The sequence below is a fragment of the Passer montanus genome, unplaced genomic scaffold (assembly GCF_014805655.1).
Source record: "Passer montanus isolate IOZ18808 unplaced genomic scaffold, ASM1480565v1 scaffold26, whole genome shotgun sequence".
Lineage (NCBI taxonomy): Eukaryota > Metazoa > Chordata > Aves > Passeriformes > Passeridae > Passer > Passer montanus.
In genome coordinates this window covers 4512977-4533853 of record NW_024367261.1, presented here as the reverse complement: position 1 = coordinate 4533853, position 20877 = coordinate 4512977, and the positions used below count along the sequence as shown (strand labels likewise).

Sequence of the window (20877 nt, the reverse complement as noted above, 5' to 3'; positions counted from 1 at the left end):
GTATTTCCCATGCAGTTGATGCTCCTACCTGCTACAACCTGTGCTCCTGTTGGGCTAGGCTGAAAATGCTTCTCCCTCTCCTGTTAAAGGGACCAGAATTGAACCCCTGCTTTGGCTGCAGTTTCCCCTGCTTGCCATCACACCTTGCACAGTCACACCAAATGATGAAAGCAACAAGGACACCGCACATTTCTCCAAGTCCCATCCCCACTTTTTTATGTGAGGAACACTGCCACATCCCCCAGAAACTCCACATATGCTATTAAAAGAAAACAACCATTACTAAAAACAACCCAGTGCCTTCTATGATACAAACTCATGGGCACACTATTAATGTATTAAAATTTTTCATTAAATAATTGCTCCCAGCTGAGGCTTACGAAAGGCCCTGCCAGGCCAAAATGTCAGCTCATTTATGGGATTTATTATTACAACTGTCAGGCCAGAAGGGTTTGTTGCAGCAGATCCACCAGGCATGCTTGGACAGGAGCTCCTGCCTTTGGGCCAGCTGCTTCAAACACAGAACCCACAAATACAAGATGTCAAGTTCTCATTTCAGGTCCTGCCTCTTCCCTTTCAATCACCGTGGATCAATGGATTAGTTGAGCTGTTTAACAGCTGGCAAAGACCACCTCATGTAGAGTAAGCATCAGTGGTTGTTCAGCTTTTAGAGCTGATAGAGGACTTGGTCTCAGCTTTCTCTATTTTTAAAGTACTAAAGGATGGCTTCAAGGGCTTGTGACTCAATCAGCAGGGGAGGGGCAAGCTGGAGAATGAGGTGTACTTTCCTCAAAGTGGTGGCTGCTCACCATAGCCATGTGCTTTGGGAGGGGTGGCTGAGGGCATTTGTAAGCTTCAGGTCTGTTCAGAAGACACAGGCTGATCCTGGTGCAAAGAGAGGATTGCACTTGGGTTTCATAATGGAGCTCATGGAAGTCAGTGAAAATTGAACTGCAGCCAAGATGGAGAGCCATGTAGAACAGATGTCTTTACAGAGGATAAAACAAACAAACAAAAAAAAAAATACTCAATGTTAAATCTGTAAAAAGCCCCAAAGTGCTCTATTGTGACTGTCCCAAACACTTAAATTCCACATGTATAAAGTAAAACACATTTGCATTGCTAATTTATTAAAGGACTTCTTGACCCAAAGTCAAATACTTGCACAAGTCTTCTGCCTGGAAAAGCTCTGATAAGTGTGCTCTTTAACTCTCTCTGTGAACGTTCAGTAATGCTCCTTTTAAAAGTACATATGCTTCTTCTCGTGTCTGACGCTAATTATCTTATCAGATAACAGGCAGCCCTGTGCTGAGTAGGTATGTAATATATTAGCCTTGGGGAGGGGATTAAAAAAAAAAATCCTTATCTTTCAAGTAGATTTGAAACTGTGTATGATCTTTCTGTGTCTGTGGAAACTTTCCTCTGCAGCACAGATCTTATATAAGGGAGACAATGAAGGGAAAAAAAAAAAATCCCAGACCTGTACAGCTTTCAGATTGCAATACTCCAGGCTGTTCCTTTCTGTGGAATGTTCTCCTTTATCAGTATTTTGGAATGGCACACAGGTTAAACTGTTCATCTGTCAGGGAAAGCAGCTTTGGTAATTGTAAGTTTACATTACACTATAAACAATCGGCTTAGAGTAAACAGATGAACCGTATAAATAAAATGTCACTGCTTAGCTCTCCTTTGTGACTTGTATTCTGATACCACTACTACTGCTTTTACTACAACTACTACTACTACTACTGCTAGGCTTCGGCTGACAGCTCAGCCTGAAGCCCTTTATTCATCTTTATTACTACTTCAGCTGTTTTGAGAGCAAAAAGGCATGGAGGACTTATTGGCCAGAGGCTCTCTAACCTAGCAGGCCTGCTCGGGAAATCAATATGCCGCACTCGAGAGCACAAAGATGGATTGTGAAGCCGGGGCTGGCAGAGGAACGCGGGCTGCATCTGGAAGGACACGGAGACAGCCAGTTCTGCTCCGCCAGAAGCCTCCCAGACCGCGCATGTTTGCACACCAACCTCGTGGCACCCTTCCAAGACAATTTGTGAACCTTGGTTCACACCATTTTCAAAGTAGGTCATACGCAGTAATCTCAGCCGAGGAGAGATACCCTGTCAGCAGCAGCGGCTGCGAGGAGGCGATAGCTGCGGCCAATGAGCGAGCCGGTGCGAGCGGGCAGCCGCAGCGCGCAGGGCGCCGGGGCCAGCGGCAGCCGAGGGGCTCGCCGGGCTCCCGCGCAGGGCGGGCGGGCTCCCTCCGCACACCCGGCCTCCGCCGTTTATAGCTCCACAAGCACCCACTGTTCTCCTGGGCACAGCCACCGGCACGGCTTAAACATTAACCCGAATGAGAATACAGTAGGAGAAGAGATCTAACCCTTACCGAGCTCCGTTTTCCTGACAGCTAGAATCACAGCTGATTCTGAACCAGGGGATTTAAATTTACTACGAGCTTTGGATTATTGCCTCCTAACGTGGTTCTGTCACCTGCCCCTGCTCTGACAGTCAAAACACAGCCTTGAAGGTAGCTGTGCTGACAGAGAGGATTCCTAAAGCACTTACAGTTTCCTGCATTTTCCTGTATCCCTGTGTTCCTGTAACAAGATACTTGAGCTGTTTTAGGGGCATGGAATTAAGAACGGACACATTTAATGGTGTATTTTTAAAAAATGGTGTCCAGGAAAATAAATGCAGAAATGAGTGTGCATATTCATTTCCACACTACAACAATAAAAAGGCCATCAGAGAATTTCCAGTTTCAAGCAACAACACAGAACTTCCCAGGCATAGGAAGTGCTGGGAACGCTTTGCCTTTAAAAGCAGCCTGCACACCATCAGAGATGACTTGATGCTAGAAAGCTAAAGGATTGCCTGAAGAGTGCCACAGCGTTATGTAATTCATTTTTTTTAAAACGGGTTAATTTTTAAACAGGCTCAATTTAACCTTGTTCCTGGTCAATAGTTACATGAATCTGAATGAAAATATGCTCTCTGGAGAAATCCACTCCAATATAACAGGCATGCATCATTTTTAGCACTGAAATCAACACTGAAACAGCAGAGCTGGACAAGCATTGCTTTTTTTGAATTTGGCAAGTAAGAGGAATGACATTCCTCCATTTAAAAAGCTGTGCTTTTTCCTTCTTCTCTTTCTTTCCCTGTGATGTTTCAGACTAGAAATCTTAAACAAAAAGAAGAGAGAGATTTCTGAGGGTACCATACTCTGCAAAGAGAGAGGGGAGACAGAACCTCAAAGACTAGCAAAAAGGCTTATCTTCCATCCAAGAAAGAGTGCACAAAATGACTGTCTGCTCCACTGGAAGTGACCTACCTGGTCAATAGCTTGTCCTGGGAGTTGTGAGACATGCAGAAACATGCCACGATGTGCTACTGCTGTGTTATCAGCTAAAAGCATGCTGTAATGACTTTCTATGCAAATAGACAGAAAAATCCATAAATCCAAGAAGGGTTATCACTCAGTACATCATCAAAGGGACAATTTATTCTCTAACATGGGCTGCAATAGTTTCCTGCCAAAATTGCATTGCTTGTTTGTTATCACTAAGCTTTGAAAAAAAACCTGTAACCAACAGAAATCCCTGCTGCTGCTGCCTCTGGAAAAGAAAATCCCTTTTAAGAAAAATTGTAACAAAGAAAACCCCCAGACACTTCACTATTTTTTCCAGAATGACAAATAACTCTAGCTGTAGTTACAAATGGTCTCAGTATTGTACAATTTTGGGTCATGTGAGTTTTATTACTTTTCAGACTAGCCCAGCCAGCTGCTGGCAGTTATCATTTCAGGACTGAGAGCAAACTACTTTGAAAATAAATTTGTTCAGAAATCTTTTTAAAGTGATACAGAAAAGAAGTCCTTTGTGTTTTTCATTTCAGTTTGGATGTAACATCTTTTTTTTCTCCAGTCTTTGAAAGGAATGAGTCTCCAGTGCTAAACAGGTCACAGAGTAATTAGGCATCCACCTGAAAATTAAACACACATTCAGAAGCTTAACTAACAGCATTTACTAATTCATAACAAGTATATGTCACTCAGTTTTTTCATGGCTGATCATTAGGGTGTAAGCAAAACCAGATCACATCAAACCCAGAGAACAAACGCTGTAATCTTTCAGCAGGGTTAAAAGGAAAGATACAACAGCAGGGTGATACTGTGTTGATGAAGCTGATCCAATACTGCAGGGCAGCCACAGCAAGTCCTATGTGTTTGAAATCTTTGTCTGAAGAGGGGATGGTCTCTGGGATTACTCAGAGAAAAATCAACCTGAGGTCTGTCCAAGGTCCCATGCTTGGACAGGTCAGCAGAGTCATTCCATGTTTGGGCCAACCTGAAATCAAACCTGGACAGCTACTTTTGACATTGTAAACCCCTGAATTGAAAAGATAGGCAAAAACTTTGGCAAACCCTTTTATGTTCAGTGCAGAGCCAAATTTATCATCTGTGACATGCACATCTTCTTGCTTTGTGTCACCAATTATTTTTTATTAGCGTTCTATGTTTTCCCTCACCTTTCATAGCACAGGTTTGGCAGCAGCATTTCAGATGCACAAAAGGAATTGAATCTACATTTCCTTTACAGAGTGAAGGTGTGTGACTTAGTAACATCTCTTTTACAGATTTCCTTGGTGGTAAAAACCATTTTTCTTTGAGAGAAGAATGCACAAAGCTGGCAGAGATCAAAGGCCCAGTGAAGAAATTGAAAGCACCTCAGCATGGTCTTTACAGGGGTGCATAGTGGCTCAGAAGAACTGTGAGCTAACATACCTGGTTTATACATGAGCTGCCTGCCTCCAGCCGAGCACTTGCTGTGACCAAGTTTGGGGTTTTTTTGAACAAGTGCTGCAGAACTCCAGTAAACTGGCACTGGTTAAAGGAGATCTTTGGCCAGTGCTAAGATTGAAGGTGGATTAAAGGTGACTTCGGTCAACCTTTGCTTCCTTATGCCAAGTTCTCTAAGATCAGCACAGGTAAGACTGAGTGCTAAGCTATTATTTATTGCCTCTTGGATCTGCTGCTGCAGTAAGTTTGAAGACTAGCACAACCTGGCTCTTCCCAATTACCTTTGCACTTGGCAAAAGCTGTGGCCTCACAGCTTTCCAGAAACCCACTGTGTCAGAGACAGGAACCCCACACACCACCTCCCAGACAATTTTTAAACTGAGCTAAAGCTTTTCTTCCATTGAATTGTTTTTAATATAGTTTCTGGACTACTCTAGTTAGGCTTAGAGGATTTCACATGGTCTCTTCTGGCTATGATCAGCAGGTAGCTAGACTGGAGTAGGGCAGAGCTAAAAAATGGGATCGTTACTAGTGTATGTTCAGTGGCACACACATCCTGACATGCTAGAGAAGGGTTGGACCCCAACAGCCCAGGAAACACAATTCTTCAAAGGGTTTCCATGTCAGTTCTGACTGATGCATGTGCAGAAGTGCTACTGAGGGTTCACTGGGGCCTCACAGTTCTTGGTGGCCAGAAAGAACATCCTCTACCAAGCCAAATGGTTGAAAGTGTGCATAGTGAAATTGCAGAGTACATTCTGGCCACCACTCTCTCTCCTCACTTGAGTTGCCTCAGCTCTGCTATTGGGAGCACTGGAATAAGGCTGGTGTAGGAATGCTAGGGAAGTCAATGGATTTATACTGCTGTAACTGGAAGCAGAAGGTAGCTTAGAGGCTCAAAGATCTAAGCTTGTGTGTTACCATTTCTGACCAAAGTGCTTAGCTGACCACCACTGGATTAGCTAGTGTTTCTCACTTCCTGCACTCACAACGTCAGCTCTCTCAGAGCCGAAGGAGCTGCTCCTGCACCCCATTCATTCATGACAGGTAGCACAATTGCTGGCTCAGCCTGAAGATCTCCATGACCCAGGGCCATGAGCATACCAGGGCTTTTAACATAGTGACTTGCATCACCTCAGTTTAGCACCACCCAAGTAAATGTAACCCTTTGGTTCAAAGCACATGACGTTTTTCTTGTTTTGGCATAAAAAAAAAATAGCATGCTAATCCTTCTGGTATTAGTCAAATGGGGCTTAAAAATCCACTCATATGCTTTGCAGTTGCAAGATTTCCCTGGCAAGTGTGTACTCTGGTCTCAGTCATGGATCCTCACATAATCTAAGCTTATGTTAAGAAAAAGAGAAAACAAACTTCAAGGCAGCAAAAACTGCCTTTCCAAGCTTAAACTGAGTGCAAACTGTAGCAACATTGGCTTCCTGAATCCAGGAAGTTTTTCCAGAGAAATAACTGCAGTTGTTGTTCTGCTCCTCCGTCCCATTGCTACCAGCCAGCACCTACTGATGGAGATTACCAAGATCCCAGCCTATTCTCCAGCAGGGAAAACCCAACAACCCCCTAAGGTGAATCTTAAAAAAGCTGGTAATGGGGACAGAAATGGAATTATTCACAAGAGAGAAAGATGCTGAAGGAAGGATGCTGAAGGAAAAGATGAGTAACAGAAATAGCTTGCTTGCTTCATCTTCCAGAGAAGCAAGGAGGAGGACGAGGGATGCTGAAATGAGAACACTACTTCTTTTTTCCTCCCGTGACTATCAGGAAGTTGACAGGAAAAAAATGGAACTGGTCTGGTTCAACAGCTAAAAATGAGAGCTTCCCACTGAACAAATAGCCATATTTGTTCACTAGCCATAAAGGAGGAACTGCATCTCCAAGCAGGCTTCTGCAGTAACTTCCTTGCAGAAATCCCCCAGATCCCAAATGCTGGTTCACTCATCTTCATCTAATGTTTGTTTACCCACATCAGACTTGTTGGTATGTTTCTTGAGCATAATTTTTTAATAGAAAATCATATCAATTCTCTTTTATTTTCTTCAGTGAAATGGTGAACATCAGCCTGGTGATTACTTTTAATTTTACCATGTTATTTTTTTAAGAGATTAAATACTGTAATAATAAAATACTTGTTGGGATGTGTTATTATACTTTAGTTATCATAACCTGAATACCACATATTTTATTAATTCAGGGTACTTGTCTCTTGACCACTATCTCATCCATGTGGTAAAGTCAACAGGAAAGGCATATCCCTGCTAATATCTCATCAGTGATCAGAGGGACTCACACAATCACTAAAACTGAGACTTTTCTCAATGTAAATAGCACAATTTTATTTTTTTTTTTGGCAAGCCATTTCATTTGGCTTAAGCCACATAATGCGGAGTTCTGTCCATCTGTCCTACTTAATTATAATGATTGCAGAACCTCAATTTGCTTCCAAACATCCTTAATTAATATTATACTACAAACTGGGTGGGTAAGGGGAGGAACTCCTCTGATTCCTAAAAACTCCCAATCAAACCAAAACAAGGTCTGGAAGATTTTACATGATTTTTTCAGTGTCACTGCTAGAGAGTTAACAAACACAGAATGTGCCCCGTGGTCTTTGATAATTTCATATAATAAGCAAACATTGTTTGTTGGCAAACAATTTGGTAAAACAACTTGCATTTTTCTCTGTGCCAAAGTACATAAGATTTATTCCACCTTGGAAAATTTACATCACAGAATATATATGCCCGGCATGCTCTTTGTAAATAGAAAATGTTGACCAAAGTGCAACAAATATATTATTTCATCTGTAAGTAATAACATTTTAAATAGAATACATTTGGTTAATTCCAATTGCTCTATCAAGTCACAGGCAGGGGGAGAAAAGCCATCTAGTGGACAAATGTATAATTATATCCCAGAAAATATTTTCAGGCACAAAGCTTTTACTGGGGAACTGCTTTTAAATTTTGTTATTCATCTGCCGTTCTGCTTATCTAGGAATACTCCAGAAGACTCCGGGAAACCAGGGTTTGCTGGAGGGCAACAGCATAGATCTCTAAGCCCAGGTTTTTGGCAGATTTTTTGACTAGCATTTGTCATAAAACATAGAAGAAGCTTTGTCCCTCCTATCCCTTGCAGAGAATTAATCAGCATATTTCTTACAACTCTGCGAGGGTCATTAGTCGGTTGAATATCTTATCACTAGATTCAACACTATGTGCCAAGCAGACTGGCATTGCCACAGGGTTTAAATAACTGAGCTAATGTTTAAACTTTTGTCCCCTCTGATCCCTGAAAAATAATGAGAAGAGACTTTGTGACTTTGTAAACAGATGAGCCAAAGGGCGCCCAGAACAGCCTCTTACTAAAATTATCTTCGAGATTCTCTGGGACACGAGATCAGGGAGGGCTGGGGAGTGTGAGGCAGAGCAGCTGAACCACCCCCCTCACAAACCTGCACGTGCGACTCATTCAGCATCTGACGTAAAAAGCGGGGAGCAGGGAACAAGAACTTGCATCCCAATATTACTTACAACACCCTCTGGCCTTTGCTGAAATGCAGACTACCATGGTTGTAGTGGCCTGTGCCAGGAGTTAAGCAGCTGAATGTATACCAAGCAGACAGGCTGAGCTGTGCACTGCTCTCATTTTTCCATTTATGCCGGGGAGAATGAGGGACTAAACACAACAGCCTTTTTTTGTGCATCATTTTCACAGACCTGGCCCCCAGATTCACCCCCTTCTCCCACAAAGTTCAGAGCATTTAGCTAGGCACTTTCAGCTAATCTTGAAGAGCAGATAACAATCAGTCATGCTCAGGCAGGCCAAAGCACTGAAGCCAAAGTATAATTTCTGCGGGATTACAACAACCCAAACCACCATCATCAGAGACTATACTGTGATGATGTAATCAAACATCTGTAACTCCTGCTGCTCCCAGCAATATACTGAAGTGGGATTAATGACCTGCCACTTAGTAACTGCTCTGCTGCTGGAACAACAGGTTTTGTTCCCTCTCCTGTACCCCTTTTGTTTGAAGTAATAGGTAACAGGTATTTTGTGCTCCCAGTAACAACAACAACAAAAATAAAAAGAATTACAAAAATCTCTGAATTAATCTTTAAATAGTTGGTTTCAGGAGCATCCCATGCAATAATTTCCACCTGAGACATCTTTGCAGGGGCATGAATTTGCCCAGCTTTTCCAATTGGCCCTGCACACACATGCTTAGACATATCACATAAGCAGCAGGCATCTCCTTACATCAATGCTCTGTTTGCCTCAGCATGAGGACAGTTTAACTTCTGATAGAACCCCCATTTGCTGTGCTCGGACAGCCCCTGTGTTACTGGGTTGTAACACGAGAGAAATTAAACTTCTGAGCTACCTTGCACAGACCTTCTCTGCAGTCTCTTATTCATCTCTCTTCTCAATGAATTACAGCCTTTTCTCTATCTTTTCATAATAACCAAATAAGGATTTCAGGGTTTGGCCCATTCACTACATTCTGTGTTTTAATACAGACAAGAATGGAATACAAAATACTGCCAGAAGTTTAGCAGCAGGGGCAACCTTTTTGCTATTTTCATGTCTACAGTTCCCAATTCAACAATGCCGACTTACTGCTCTGCACGACCACAAGGCCAGGAATTCATAAACAATAATAATAATCACTGTCCAACAAGGCCTCACCCCAGCCATGCATAAGTGCAGGACTGGCACAGAGCAGAAAAATGCTGCTTTGTGCCTTTACAAAGCTTGCAATATAAACTTTGCACTGTCAGTTTAAAACTTTGGCATCTGTGTCTGCAAATGGGGAGGAACCCATTTTCAGATACTTGTGAAATATAAACTTCAGCTGTTGCCAAGCTCCGAGATAGATTTGCTCCATTTTATTTTTAAAAGTTTCCTGAATATGTGAAGAAACCCACAAAGACATTTTAGAGACGTGTAGCTATGAAAAATGTACATGCTTCTGGGTTTTTTTTAAGGAGCATTCTCAATCATTGTAATTATTCCTTGAGAATGCTTTTTAAAAAAACAAAACCACGGCTATTTTTCACAGCAACAAACCCCTAAAACAGCTCTAGAGCTTTCTGTGGAATTTAACAAAAAAATTGCCTTTCAGCTAAGAGCAGTAAAAATAGATCAAAAACCAATTAGCTGGCCCACATGGCAGAAGACAGGTGTGCTTTGGATGTGGTATTTATACAGAATCAGGATAAGCATTTTTTTCACTTTTACACAGATTCCTGAAGACTGTAAACATCACAAACCTCTTTTTGCCAATGCCCATCCCAACCATTTAAAATACCGGCCACTCAAAGAATAACCTTAGGATGCAGCTTAAAACATTTCATCTTGCTTCCTACCAGGTTATAAAAATGAATTGGCATGAAAAGCAGCAGGCTGATGAGTGAATTATGGTAATAATGAACCTTCAAAAGCAAAAACAAGTAAACTCCTTTGGAAACTGCAGCCGGAGAGAAGGCTGGGAACACCGAAACCAATTATGACTGCTTTAGTGTTACACCTGTTTAAATGAATGCCAAATCCAGCAGAGAATTATTTACATTATGTTATTAACAAAGGGACATATGAGTAATGGGAAAATAGAAATGGTTTATGCAAAACAGGCTCTACTGAAACCATCTAAGAACTTCAGGTATTTGTGTCAGAAAGCAAGGCTGTGGTCAGACCTGTGGTACTGACTGCCCTTGAGTCAGGCAAGGAGGCTCCTGCTCCCTCTCTAGCAGGGTCACTGTCCCCAAGCTGCCTGATTGATGCCAGAATAAATACTCACGTATTTGCTCCTTATACAATTCAGTCAATGATCTTCCCACTTTTCAATACTTTGAGATTATCTTCTAAAACTATATTGCTCAAGCAGAAGCAGATTTAGGGACAAGAAACTGTGCCAGGAATCAAAGAGGGACAGTCTTCTGCAACACTTGGCAGGTCACAAGCAAATGGGAAGAGGCTGAGAGCATTGACTTATTTTCCAGACTACAGTCTTACTGCAAAAGGAGATCAGGTACATACAGCCCCTTCCCTTCCTTCCAGTTTCTGAGGATTCATGTAGCTACATACAAGATGGCTCCCCACTGTGTAAGACACTTCATGTATTAAAGCATGTGACAGACAAGAAAAAATATATTTCTAAAGAAACCAAATGCAAGGCTGGGAGCTGGACTGAAGAAGTCTGACAAACCTGCCCAGGGGCAGGGATACCTGTGAAGTCCAGGTTCCAGCTTCCTCTCCATGGCATTTCTTCCATATCCTGCCTTCCTCCCACCTTTGAGATCTTATTCAGTTCCTGATGGTTTGGGCAGGTGACCATTGACTCAAAATGACTGACCACTTGCAGAAGCAGGTTTTCAAACCCAAGCTGCCCTCCTCACTAATCTCATCCTCTCATTGAAAAATGCCAGGCCATCTCAGGCAGATGGCTGTAGTCAGGCTTCCCCAACACTGGCTTGAAGCTAAAATCCCTTTTCTCTCAATTCATGCTCTTATGATGCACCTACTTTAACTAGTTCAGAAATGGTTCCTCAAGTCAGCAGAAAAATCAAGTTGTCTCTTCTACTTCCAGCAAACACATTTGATAATTTTGACATGGCGATAACTGTTGTCCATTCTTGTCACAGCCAGGAGACACATAACTCACTTTGATTGTTTTACTCAGCAATATGACAGAAAAAGACATCTCTCTCTTTTATACCAAAGAAACCTTACAAAAGGGCTTATTCTATACAAAGAAGATAGTACATTAAGATCAGCCACACAATTTTTCACAATTCAAGTTTCACTAGAGCAGTAAAATAAAGTGATTCTCTTCTATTCCCATACCTAACACAAGCACTACACAGACAATAAAACAGGGCTTTTACAACAAACTGGACAACCTAGTGCACCCCAGCAAAGCTTTGGGGAAATTAAGAATGGAAATAAACATTGTATAACAAGCTGCACAGCACACAACAACAACAACAACCAAACAAACAAAAAAGGCAGAACTCAATGTTATATTCAATGCACATCTCAGAGCACTTTGCCAGATCCTTGCTGTCTCCTGAAGAAATGCTCATTCCAAGAATGGTTGAACACCACAGAGTGACCATGGGCTCTGACAGGAGTCTGTGAATCTGTTCCCAAGAAGCTCCCAACTGTGCTTCAAAAGCCAAGATGACTGCCATTTAAGGTTCTCCAGGGCTGAAAGAGCTTACACATAAGATTTTCCTCTCACAACCAGAACACCAGGACCCAGAAAGAGTTCCAGCTGATTTTCCAAGCAGTGAGTGACTGCCTTTCTCAAATACAGCTGCTTTCTTCATTAGGAGACTAAAAATAGTTCTGCTCCTAGCAGGCTGACTTCCTTTTAAGCCTTCTGCCATACCCATGTGTGTATTTCATTCAGTTTCTGCATGTCTGTGCCACTGTAATTCTATTTCAGCCTTTAAGTACATTCAAGAAATTTTTCATTTCCCTCTCCCATATTCACTCCAGATGTCCTGAACTGTCCAAAACCGTTTCATGTTAGTAGAATTTGTAGGGTTATTCTGGCATTCACACTGCTCCCGTCTGCTTCAATATTTTCAGGAAAGATCAACTTTCTTCCGCAACTGTTAAAGAATATGGACAACGAGTTTATGGTTTTAAAACATCCATTATTAACAGTAGATGTTTTGCTTGTACCTTGTACAGTAAGAATAATTGAATACTACCGTATCAGGCTTTCAATTTTTCCTCGTGGAGAAATGCTGGAGTGAGAAACCAGAGGAACTGGATGATATCCCAAGTCTTAGAGAACATACTGCAACAGCAGTAAACACTCCATGACGCTGTATCAGCGTGTAAGAACCTCACTGTGAAAAGCCACACTGAACACGAGGTGGTGGAGACTGTGGGAACACACTCTGAAGTGCTCCTTTCAGTCCCAATCACCTTGTTTCCAGATCAAGGGGAACTGGGCACATCCACTCCCTTGTAGCTCACATGGTGGACATGAAAATCAAAGTGCAAGAGGGATTATAGGGAGGGAGGAGCCAGGACAGGGATATACCCTCTGACTCCTCTAAATGTGACATTAGCATATGCTTGGATCCATATAGGTCCAGAGGGTTCAAGATGACCTGGCCAGTAAAAATCTGTGGCATATTCAGTCTTGAGTGAAAATGCCCAGTGTTGGACAAATGGTGTATTAAAAATGTGACTGACACACCTACCAGAGCTGGACAGCATCAGATACATTTGCTTCTACCCCAGGAAGACTTCAACCTTGAACCTTCCAGAACAAATCTCTGCATCGCTTCACAACAAACAGCAAACTTTCTAATCATGGGAATACTTCTTCAAACAAACGAAACAAGTTGAGTTTAACTCCTAAAATTCTTAGCTGAGGTATATTTGCATTTCCAAAGGTTTGATAATAAATATGACGTGTTTCACTGAATCTGTCCAGGATGAAGCTGGGAAGCAAAAGTGATCCTAGCACTTGGGATATTTCTAGATAAAAAATATTTGCATAAGCATTATGAAACTTTGGTAACATTTCTGCCCATCCTTAATCTTCTTGCAAGTGTAGGTGTGTTATCTAATAAACTTAAAGATGTACAATCTATCTAACACAGGTAAGCTACTTGCAAAACTTTTATTCCAGGAAAGATAACTAAAAGAAAATTCCAGGTCCTTTTTTTTAAATCTGAAGTTTCAGTGATGTGAATTGCTAACTATTGTCTGGGAATACAAAGGTATCCACAAACCTTTCTTACCCTACTTACTTTTACAAGAATTGGGGTGGTTCGTAACCTCATGCTCTTGAGTCAAAAGTTGTCCTATGAACAGTATTGCTTTGGAGTTTTTGAAGAGGAATGAGAGGAGGAAAATGTATTGATACCCAAGCAGCATTATTTAAAATAAAATATGATAAATGGTGCATCTCCTTCCTCAAATATATACTAAATAGGTCCCTTCAGAGTAAATAGTCTTAGCCATTTTCCGTGATGCTAAAAATGGAAGTTTCAGCTCTTCTTTCTGCCTAAGTAGGAAAAAATAACTGACAAGAATGCCAATGTAAGTAGAAAGCAAATTAATCCAGCCATGTTTTGCTATGAACAATGTTGCTGCACTCCTATGATAAACCCAACCAGGAGCAAAATTTGGCTTGCTCTATCTTCCCCTTCCAAATGTCTCACTCTGACCATACAACTGTTCTATTTTCTGGTTAAACATTACATGGAGTGTGTTCATTTCTGCTTCAGCTAATTTAGCTATGCTAAATGCAAATGCTTCCTGTACTTATGAATACAATCTGTTCATAGTGAATAGTTTTGAAGATTTGGATGAGTTTAAACAGCAACAGTATCCATGTGGGACCAATCTTCCCTGGACAACTCTTATGCTTTGATTCATAAATTCTTTCCATAGGAAATATCTGTGGAAAATCTCCAACACATCCAGAAATGCACAGCTCAGTTGCTTGAGTTATTATGGGTTCTTAATACTCACTGCTTCTCCCTTTATTTCTCACTCTTATAACAACATTGACTCTTGGGTTCACATGAGACCCCTTTTATGCTTATTTTCCATTATTATAGAATGTGTATTTAATAACTGCAACAACATCCGTTGTTAGTACCACCACACAAATCTATTAAAAAGCAACTTCCAACTCTGAAATAATGTGAAATCTGCATCTGATGGGTGTCTTAAGGCACCTCCTCACCTGCTGTTACCATTCTGCATGTTTGACTTACAGTATGGAATTAAGACCTAGTTTCTGGATTATGAAAAAAAGCATACCATTCTCTGGTTTACAACACAGAATTTAAGGAAATCTTGAAAAAACATTTAGCTTTATGAGATGTAGGGGTGGCAGTGGTGGAAGCACAATGGAAAACCTGCAATTGAACTTCTAAGGCCTGTGGCATTCACAATCCACAAAAGATGAAGCAGAAAAGCCAAGAGGGGGATTATGGTTACTAGGATGTCAGAATGTGCCCAGTTTGTCACAGATATCAGAAGCTGAAGGACTTTTTTCCTCTTCAGCAGTTCATTTTGGAAGCGAGAGCCCTGTACTCAATTGCCTGGAGTGCAGAGCTTGAACATACCTGGGTGATTCTCTTCTCATCTCTGGCAATTTGTCATGGATCTCTGTCAGACGAGTTTTAGCTCTTTACATCAGATTTTGCAGACTCCTCAGGAAGTCCCTGTCCATCCAGCAATTGGTGTAGCAGTACCAGGTGTTGCCTTAACATGAGAAGGAATTCTCCTGTAGTTGAGTCTATTTTTATCAATCCTCCTTGGGATATGGTCCCATCAATGGAGACGAATTTTTTTTCTAAATTAAAATATATATTCATTATAAGAGCTTTAGACAACACTTGTCAAATTGCAGCTAGCCAAGAAGTTAGAAGAAGAAACTAGCACTTCTGGTCCACATGGGTCCAAGAATAAAGTTTTTAGGTCCTAGTGGCACTGCTTGTCAGTCAAGGAAAAGAGCAAAAATTTAAGACCCTTTCACAAAGCATTTGTCTTTTCATGTTTGCATCTGACAGACTCCAGTTAATACAGCATTTCCTCTCTATTTTTTATTTTCTGTCTTCTTTGAATGTTGTCTCTTTCTCATGATTCCAATGTTCAAGATTCAGGCAGGTTCAGGGGTACAAGGAAACGTTGAAGGTCTCATTTCTGAGCAGTGTTTCTCTCATCCCTTGTATAATTCTTGACTCGCCATTCCACTCCAGATTAGACCAATAACTGCAAACCCCATCAGATTTCTCACCTCCCAGACCAAGACAAGACCATAGCTCAGTCTTCCTCTCAGCAGGAATGCACCGGGAGCAGAATTTTTTGGGTAAGTGTTCTGTGGCTTTCTTTTAAAAAACAAATTAGTCATATGCAGAGTATGTCTAGCGTGGAGAAAAGCCAAAGATAGAAGTCCTTTTACAGACCTAGTTATGCCAGTTGAAGATGATGATCTTCCCAGCTGCCTCTCACCCTTGCCAGAGGTTACAGCAAGCTGACCTGCTAGGGAGCCAGTGTGCTTCAGGCAAAATGAGTGAAGTTGGCTGAAAGTGTTTAAATATTTAATCTTTGTTCACTCAGGTTCTTTTCTGACATGAACAGGTTTAAGCGATCGCCATGAACCTGAGCCACAGGTCCAAGGGGACAGTAACTCTAGTGTGGGTAATAAGTCTCCAGTATAAAGAGGGATATTTGTAGTAACCTTTTCAGCAGGCACTATGCAAGACAAAATGTATTTCCACAGTTCTGCACTAACATAATTCTCTATTATCAGTACTGTTCTTTCCATTCCCTCACTGGATTATCCTAACAGTTTGAGCAACTTCATTATCACATTTGCAGGCCTGGACCTCCTGAGAGACTTATATCACCCCAATATCTGCTGGAGGGACAACAGATCAGGACAATAAGCAATCCAGGAGGTTTCTAGAGAGCATGAATGACAAGAGCCAATGACAAGAAATTTTCTGCTGCTCATGCCCACCAACAAGGAGAGACTCATTGGGAATGTGAAAGTCAAGCTCAGCTTTGGCTGAAAATATTATGAGATGGGGGAGTTCAGGATCCTGAGGGCAGAGAGGAGGACAAAAACCATGCTCAAAACACTGGACACTTCAGGAGTGCAGACTTTGGCCTCCTCGAAAATCTGCTTGGAAGAGTCCCATGAGATAAGGCATTGGAGGAAAGAGAGGCCTAAGAAAGCTGGATAATATTAAATAATCATCTATCTCCTCCAAGATCAAAAGAGGTCCATCCCAACAATGTTAAAAAATGTCAGGAGGCCTGTATGGATGAAAGAAATAGCTCCTAGACCAACTTAGGCACAAAAATTAAGCATACAGAGGGTGGAGGATAAACTGGGAGGAATATGGAGACATTTTCTGAGCACCCAGGAACAAAGTTAGTTACACCAAAGCCCAAATGTAACTGAATCTGGTGAAGGATATCAAAGACAACAAGAAGAGCTTCTATAAGTGCATGTGTGACAAAAGGAAAGCTAGGGCAAATGTGAGTCTATTATTCACCAAGACTGGGGACCTGGTGACACAGGATATGGAAAAGGCCAAAGTGCTGAACACTGCCTTTATCTGGTAGCAGGACTGGCCTTCAGGAATCCCAGGTCCTAGAGACTGTGGAGAAAGGCTGGAACAAGCGAAATTCACTCTTAGCAAAGGAGAATCAGGTCAGGGAATACTTAAGCAAACTAGAACATATAAACTGTTCCACTGACTCTCAGTAGATCCTAAATAGTTTAGCACAGTACTAGTAGCTTGGATTTCAAGGGCAAAGGAAACTGTTAAGAAATGTCAAAGTTTACCTTCCATTAAGCTTGCCAGTTTGTAAACATGAAAGAAAACACACGTGGCATTTGACTGTGCCCTGATACTTGATGATCAGTCCAGGCAAAAAGCAGGTATGACAAGTGTTCTCATTTAAGTTGCAGTCATTACCTCATGCTTCATCCCTTCTGTTGATAGCAACCTTGTCTCACAGCCAAACAACAACAACCAGCATGAGCATAAACAAAATCGATCATTCTCCTTCTTATAGTACAAAAACATACATAATAAAACCCATCAATTCCCACAGAGATACACTTTAAAACAGTTAAGTTGCCACTACAAAAGAGACATAAAACAAAAATAGGCTAATAGCATCTAAAGGTATTCTGTTGAGACGTTGGAAGCTGTAAATGGGTTAGTTTGGCTTTCTGAGTTACAGTTTGCAGACACATCTCTACAAGATTATCATTGTGAGTTACGGTTGTGTATGCTTAATGGATTTTCCTCCTCTCTGGTACTGCAGGTTCCTAGTCTGGAGTTTTGTTTCTTGCCAGATCTAATCAGCTAATTCTATGTTTTACAATATTTACTTGTTAGCTACTAAATTTTGGATTCTCAGGCCAAGGAATGAAGGGAGTGAATGCTACACATTTCATTATGTTAAAACTGTCTCTATTTTCATCTGTTTGTGCTAGAGATATATTTGCCTTGTGAAAATCAAGAGGCTTACATTTCTCCTGCATCTCAGATAAATATTTTATATCCTTATTTAGATGCAATTTAAAGTATAGCTGACTGTGTTGTCTTAACTTTATGTACTAATGCTTTCTTAGTAGCTCTTACATAGTTTCTATTATTTGCCTTTAGCCACTCCAGGGTCCTATCTTAAAACCCTCTTTCAGGTAAATAAACATTATTGAATGCTAATGCATGTGAATTCTTCCTCACCCACTATCTTAATTGATAGGGACACTATGAAAAAAATCTGAAACACACGTTTGATAGCTCCTGGTTTTATTATTTATTTTAATTCTCTTCCACTCCTGTTGAATATATGGCTACGGCCTTACAGGATCTATGAACAGTTTAGCGATAAGCATTTTTCATTTCCATCAAACTTGATGTTCAGTGACACCAAGAAAGTGAATTAGGAAAGTATCTTTGCTGTGGCTCAGCTTAGCCACTTGTAAAAGGAAGCTCTCAAATTGCAATCACTGATCTGAACTAAGATTTGGGATAGCACAGTGATGAACATTAGACACAGTAATCTTCTGTGTAAGTTCCCTGCAGAGAGGTCACAAGATCATGCTTAATTTGAGAAAGACAACTTGTATTGCAGCATAAATAACTAAAACAAAATCAAAAAAGCAGTTCAGTGACATCATCTCTGTTTAACAATGCCACTACCAAAGAAAACAGAGAAAGTCTGATTTGCAGTTTTATGAGAAGTATGAAAATCTATAAAGTCAATAAAGAGAGTTTTGTGTGGTGCAAGGGACCGCTGGAAAAATTAATGTGCAGGTAAAGGATGAAATTTCTGCCAGGAATCAAGCAGCTTTTAGCCTAGACTGCAGATGTGTAGTACAGCGATAGTTTGATGTGGTTTTACTGGAGTAACCAAAGACAGCACTGTGAAAATTATATCCATCTTAGAGTCTCGGTTCCTCTTTGTGCTGCTCATCTCTCAGAAGCACGTATTAAAGTACCGCAAAATGCAACACATGACACCGATCAGCTTCAAACATCTGCTGTGTAGCACATGGAAAAGCACACTACAGAATTTCTAAGGAAAGCTGCCTTGTAAATTCGCAGGAAAGCTTTACTGCTTCTCTTCTGTAGGGAATGCAATTAAAATCAATTTTTTTTAAAATTAGGAAGTCTGTGTGGAAAGCAAGAAATGGCAGAACTTTGCACACTCACACACACACACAGAAACACTTCCCTGCCCCATACCCATGCCCTCTATAACACAGGACTATTTACATTCCACGGCAAACAGCAACAGCAACCAGCTGCCTTCCCCACTGCCCCATCAATCACCCGACAGAGCCTGACGAGCTCTGCTTTGCGAACACAGAACCCAGAAGCGCTTCCCAGCTCCTTGCTGTCCACGCTGTCGGTGGCTGTCAGTGCACACAGACAAAGCGTGGCTGTGTACCACATCCTCCCACCGAGCCTCGCTGCCCACACCCCACGGGAAGGCGCCTGGGGCTGGCGCTGGGAAGGGCTGGGAGCGGGGGTGCCGGGAGCTGGTGAACTGCGGCCGTGGGCGCTGGCAGCGACTGCAGCTCTACTACGGGTTTCACCAGTCAGGGGGTCAAGTTACAGCATGATTCAGATGTGTGGGGCAAAGCAGACCCTGGGTATGTTGTAAGCCGGCTAAGACGGGAAAGGTGATCAGCTTGTCACCGCTACAAATTGAAACCATGATGTAAGGGGAGCAGGGACGGCTGCATTATTAATCAATGACAGGGTAGCATCTGCCGAGCAGACAAACCCCAGCAGTCAAAGCCACGCTCTCTGCCGGCCTTATCGCTCGAGGTAAGCCAGCCAGAGGGTATAATCCCTTCTGACATTGCTTCCCTGCTCAGATTTCCAGGGCAGGCCCTAAACACAAGCAAAACAGATGACAGTTCTGGGCAGCCAGTCTTTCTCAAAGGCGCTGGATAGGAACATCTGCAAATGCCCTGCTCACGGCGGCCGGGCCGAGGGCAGCACAGCTGGGTCCAGGGCTGACCTCAGCCAGCACCAGCGCTCCCACTGCCCATGCAGCTCCCTGCCTGCCGCCCTCTGAATCCACACCGGTTTCTCTGATGTCTGAACTAAACCTTTATACCAATACCATGTGAAATGCAGCAATTTATTTCCTGATAAGCATTTGATATTTATATAACTGCAGACGAGAGAGGAGGGGAAAAAAAATCCTCTATCCGAAATAGCTTTATAGATGAGTCGTCTCATTGTCTAACAAGCTTTTCATTGTTTTTAATTTTCATTTCTCTCCATGGTTCAGGGCACTTTGAAAAAAAATAAAATCTATTCAGTAGTTTCCCACTCATAATTCAAGGAAGAGAGTCATGTATTATAATAGAGATAATTAGCTTTGACTGAAAATAATAAGCTTGGCACCAAATATCCCCCACTACTGCACAGAATAACCATTTATTGTCTTATATACTCTCCATCATGCCTAATTACTGCAACAGTAATTACTAACCTGTTGAAAGAACAAAAGAAAATGCAACTAGCACTTCACTGAAATAAGGAGAACATTGCTGATTCTAATATGAAGCTCTTGGTTGCTCTCTCTTAGAACACACTCACTATTTAGATCCTTTATCAACACATATGCCTGTAAGCTCCAGAAAAGGAAACACATCCACAAATAGTCTCATTACAGTTGTTAGGTCCCACCCATTTAAGCCAAATGTCTCTTCCTTTGGACTGAAGGAATGGCACTGATTTTGGATTTCTGGGAAGTTAAGAAGGCAGTGCCTGTCCCATGCTGTGTGCTGCAACATTCAGACTTCCATATGCTGGGCAGATTTGCTTGCCTACTCTTCTGACCCATAAACCTTTCCCTGGCTGTTATTCTGTTTTGTCTCAACAGATAGGCTGCCAATCATGCCCAAGAAAGAAAATTAACAAACACAGCCTTTTTTGTTCAAAGAATAACAAGTGCTTACAGGGCTTGAAGTATAATTTTAATCTGCAGAAATCTGTGCTCATGACAGCATTTCTCCCTAGTTCC

The 20877-nt window shown here is 41.7% G+C and overlaps 1 protein-coding gene across 1 annotated transcript in view; it reads right to left on the bottom strand.

The window, feature by feature from the left end:
• The window catches only part of ATXN1 (ataxin 1), a 363809-nt gene that overhangs the window by 247448 nt on the left and 95484 nt on the right, over positions 1-20877 (bottom strand). The gene's annotated exons all lie outside the window — the stretch shown is intronic.